This window comes from Trichomycterus rosablanca, chromosome 11 (assembly GCF_030014385.1).
Source record: "Trichomycterus rosablanca isolate fTriRos1 chromosome 11, fTriRos1.hap1, whole genome shotgun sequence".
Taxonomy (NCBI): domain Eukaryota; kingdom Metazoa; phylum Chordata; class Actinopteri; order Siluriformes; family Trichomycteridae; genus Trichomycterus; species Trichomycterus rosablanca.
In genome coordinates, this window is record NC_085998.1 from 27,424,699 (window position 1) to 27,430,418 (window position 5,720).

Sequence of the window (5,720 nt, forward strand, 5' to 3'; positions counted from 1 at the left end):
TTTTATTAGGTGTCGACTTAGTGCCTAATTCCATAATCCACTGTGATTAACCAATGCTTATCATATGCTGCTTTATCAGCTATCATATCAGTGAGTCACTATAATTACTCGACACGATAATTAATTTTGCAATGTTTCCAACATGAATACATTTGTATTCTGTATACACGTACACACTAGAATCTACACTGTAATATGTCACATTTATACACTTTCTTTAATACAGTTTTAAGAAAAATCCTTTGTTTGGATTGCAGTGGTTCTATGCACCACCCACACAATATCAGAACACTTTACAAGATATTTTTTACAGTGTGGTTTTTTTATGGCCCCCAGTCAAAATCAAGTGTAAACTGTCCAAATTGCAATCAGTGACGTAGCGCAGCAATTAATATGTCTCATTTGACCTGCCTACACAAGTTAAAATGCTGAATCACAAAGACCTTACATCTAAATTTTTCAGGAATACTGTAACGTGGCAGCTGCTGAAGTAGTTTGGCAGAGTGCCACATTAAGAGCTGTATTCTTCTGCTTTGCCATTTTGGCTGGCAGAGAGGGTGTGGGGGCATAGTTGCTTGATGTGTCAGTTTTTCTTTTGATTTGCAATCACATTGCATTGTGAGCATTAATTTGCTTTAGGTGAATGTTCATACTGTATATATATATATATATATATATATATAAATATATATATATATTAGGGCTGTCACATGATTAAACATTTTAATCGAGATTAATCGCAATTAAAGAACAAAATTAATCGCGATTAAAATTTTTAATCGTGTGACAGCCCTAATATATATGTATTCATCTCAATTAATCGCAAACTAATAATTAAGCAAAATTTGAACAGTTATGCACATCGTTATTGCAAAAACGTGTTTACCAATAAAACATTCATAAACTATGATAAAATTATTAAATCTAAATTCATTGTAGAAAGCACATTATCTGACAAAAGTGAGGATATTTTCCTGTTCATGATCCTGACACTGAAAACAGGTGCACCAACCATAATGTTTTGATCTAATATAAGGCATCAATAAAGCATCAAAACACAGATATGATTATTTCATAGATCTATTAAGAAGCTATATAAAAAAAGTGTTAATTAAAACAGTCCATGTAAACGCTTAGTCCATATAAATATCAGATACGAATGTGTTTTTAGAAAACTACAAACATCACAAATATAAATCATGTTTATAACCATGTGATAGAATAAGCTGAATAAACTGTAGAGATGAAACATCACACAGAGTTTTCACTTTTTACCGAAGGGGGAAGAGGCGGAGCTACACGGTTTTGATGGACAGGTCTAGCAGCCAATGGAAATACTCGTTACAAAGCTTGCGTGATTTCATTCATCTTTTCATCAACACGTAAAAAAAAAAGTGAAAACCGCTAAAAGTAGTTTATCATCGGACAGTTCATGCGCTTTACATCCTAATTCATCTGAAACACAGTTAATTACCACAGAGACACACATGTATGTGGCACAAACAGCAAATAAAAATAGTTAGATTAAAATTTTTAATCTTGATTAATTTTTTTAATCGCGATTAAAATTTTAACGCGTTAATCTCGTTAATTAACGCCATTAACGACAGCCCTAATATATATATATATATATATATATACAGTGGGGTCAAAAGTATTTAGTCAGCCACTGATTGTGCAGGTTCTCCTACTTAGAAAGATGAGAGAGGTCTGTAATTTTCATCATAGGTACACTTCAACTATGAGAGACAAAATGAGAAAAAAAATCCAGGAAATCACATTGTAGGATTTTTAAAGAATTTATTTGTAAATTATGGTGGAAAATAAGTATTTGGTCAATAACAAAAGTTCAACTCAATACTTTGTAACATAACCTTTGTTGGCAATGACGGAGGTCAAACGTTTCCTGTAAGTCTTCACCAGGTTTGCACACACTGTAGCTGGTATTTTGGCCCATTCCTCCATGCAGATCTCCTCTAGAGCAGTGATGTTTTGGGGCTGTCGCTGGGCAACACGGACTCCACAAATTTTCTGTGGGGTTGAGGTCTGGATACTGGCTAGGCCACTCCAGGACCTTGAAATGCTTTTTACGGAGCCACTCCTTCGTTGCCCGAGCGGTGTGTTTGGGATCATTGTCATGCTGGAAGACCCAGCCACGTTCCATCTTCAATGCTCTTACTGATGGAAGGAGGTTTTGGCTTAAAATCTCACGATACATGGCCCCGTTCATTCTTCCCTTAACACGGATCAGTCGTCCTGTCCCCTTTGCAGAAAAACAGCCCCAAAGCATGATGTTTCCAACCCCATGCTTCACAGTAGGTATGGTGTGCAACTCAGCATTCTTCTTCCTCCAAACACGACGAGTTGAGTTTTTACCAAAAAGTTCCATTTTGGTTTCATCTGACCACATAATTCTCTCCCAATCCTAGTCTGGATCATCCATATGCTTTCTGGCAAACTTCAGACGGGCCTGGACATGTACTGGCTTAAGCAGGGGGACACGCCTGGCACTGCAGGATTTGAGTCCCTCTCGGCGTAGTGTGTTACTGATGGTCCCTTTGTTACTTTGGTCCCAGCTCTCTGCAGGTCATTCATCAGGTCCCTCCGTGTAGTTCTGGGATTTTTGCTCACCGTTCTCATGATCATTTTGACCCCACGGGATCGAGGGAGATTATCAATGGTCTTGTATGTCTTCCATTTTCTTACAATTGCTCCCACAGTTGATTTATTCACACCAACCTTTTTTTCTCATTTTGTCTCTCATAGATGAAGTGTACCTATGATGAAAATTACAGACCTCTCTCATCTTTCTAAGTAGGAGAACCTGCACAATCAGTGGCTGACTAAATACTTTTTGGCCCCACTGTATATATATATATACAGTGGGGAAAATAAGTATTTGATCCCCTGCTGATTTTGTAAGTTTACCCCCTTACAAAGACTTGAACAGTCTATAATTTTTATGGAAGGTTTATTTTAACAGAGAGAGACAGAATATCAACAAAAAATCCAGAAAAAAAACATTAAATAAAAGTTATAAATTAATTTGTATTTAATTAAGGGAAATAAGTATTTGATCCCCTACCAACCAGCAAGAATTCTGACCCCCACAGACCGGTTATGTGCCCATGAGGCACACAAATTAGTCCTGTCCCTGTATAAAAGACACCTGTAACAGAATCAGTTTCTTCCGTTCAAATCTCTCGACCACCATGGGCAAGACCAAAGAGCTATCAAAGGACGTCAGGGACAAGATTGTAGACCTTCACAAGGCTGGAATGGGCTACAAGACCATCAGCAAGAAGCTTGGTGAGAAAGAGACCACTGTTGGCACGATAATTCGAAAATGGAAGAAATACAAGATCACAGTCAATCGCCCTCGCTCTGGAGCTCCATGCAAGATCTCACCTGGTGGGGTAAGAATGATTCTGAGAAAGGTGAGGTCAGCCCAGAATTACACGGGAGGAGCTTGTCAATGATCTCAAGGGAGCTGGGAGCAGAGAAATGCTGGATATGACCCCAAGAACACCATCCCCACTGGGCATTTCTCTGCCTCCAAACACGGCGAGTGGAGTTGATGCCAAAGAGCTCAATTTTGGTCTCATCTGACCATATCACATTCTCCCAAGCTTTCTCAGAATCATTCAGGTGTTCATTGGCAAACTTCAGACGGGCCTGTACATGAGCCTTCTTGAGCAAAGGGACTTTGCGGGCACTGCAGGATCTCAATCCATTACGGCGAAGTGTGTTACTAATGGTTTTCTTGGTGACTGTGCTCCCAGCTCCCTTGAGATCATTGACAAGCTCCTCCCGTGTAATTCTGGGCTGACCTCACCTTTCTCAGAATCATTCTTACCCCACCAGGTGAGATCTTGCATGGAGCTCCAGAGTGAGGGTGATTGACTGTGATCTTGTATTTCTTTCATTTTCGAATTATCGCACCAACAGTGGTCTCTTTCTCACCAAGCTTCTTGCTGATGGTCTTGTAGCCCATTCCAGCCTTGTGCAGGTCTACAATCTTGTCCCTGACGTCCTTTGATAGCTCTTTGGTCTTGCCCATGGTGGTCGAGAGATTTGAACAGAAGAAACTGATTCTGTGACAGGAGTCTTTTATACAGGAACAGGACTAATTTGTGTGCCTCATGGGCACATAACCGGTCTGTGGGGGTCAGAATTCTTGCTGCATGGTAGGGGATCAAATACTTATTTCCCTTAATTAAATACAAATTAGTTTATAACCTTTATTTAAAGTTTTTTTTCTGGATCTTTTGTTGATATTCTGTCTCTCTCTGTTAAAATAAACCTTCCATAAAAATTGTAGACTGTTTAAGTCTTTGTAAGGGGGTAAACTTACAAAATCAGCAGGGGATCAAATACTTATTTTCCACACTGTATGTATATATATATATATATATATATTATTACATATATATCAATGTTTCTCCCTTTCACACTTTCTCTGAATATCCATGATACTGCCCGCTTGGTCCAGTCAGATCTTTTTGGGAACTCACCCCAGGGTCTCAGCATTTTGGGCCTCATGATGGAACCAGCCATAGAATCTGACTTCCCTTTTTCTGATTCTGAGGATTGGATCTTCCTTTCTATCTTTCTTTACAGAGCAGCCTGTAAAATTTGACAACTATGTGCTTTCCCTGTTCTATCCACTTTATCCATTGAGAGCTGCTGATATTTTTGTTTTTATTTATATGTTATTATGTTATTTTAGTCATTTTATTCGTTTGTTAGTGGCTTTTAGCCACAGTATTGTTCTACCTTAGTCAGATATCTTGCACTTGGGTTTTTTCCTTCTCGCAGGTGCGTGACTTTGCCTCACTCTTAAATAGCAATACATGACCATCCATGTTACAAATACAAAAATTACACAAATTATTAAGAACAAAGATATATCTCATTAAAGGGTTAAATTTATACAAAAAAATAAATAAACTGGGGACTCTCAATGCCAAAAGTCCATAGGACTAGGGACTATAGAGATAAATCTATCAAGACCTAGTTTTTATATATTGGTTTTGTTGTTTTACTTATTGCTTAGCTGGAATATTAATCATAAAGTCATGCAATCTATATAGACTTAACACTAGCAGTAAAATGGATCATACAGTACTAAGAACACTGTGAATTTCAGCGTGGCAATGTAATTAGAATGTAACTTTTCATTAAGTCAGTTCATCAAATGCCTGCTAGCTAGAGATGCCCAGGTCACCTGTAAAGGCTGCCATTGGAAAGTGGAAGCCAATAGGAACAACAACAGCTCAGCCACAAGGTAGTAGGCCATTACACAAAATTTTGATTAACGTCTGGGGCATTTTTGTGGTTTAGGTCCTAAAAAAGCTGCACATATAAAAGCATTTTTAGATTAATTGTGTTTCACCATTGTGTACACATTTTCTGCTGGCTTACACAGGTAGTGCTGTCTGTATTGACATTACCATATAATGTTAAATTACGTCCTTCTTGTTTTAAACCATAATGTTTTATCCATCTACCGGTTTTTCTACTTCACAAGAAAATAATTCTTAAAAATTAAGATTAAGATTGTAAAATTATAAATTATTAAGCATGTGTGATGTAATGTAGACTCATTATTAATGGCCATGAATTTTGATGTTTTGGCATTCGCAAAAATTTGACCATATACTGTAAATAATTATTTTTCTAATTATTGCACGATGTTAATTTATTGGTTTATTTATCTA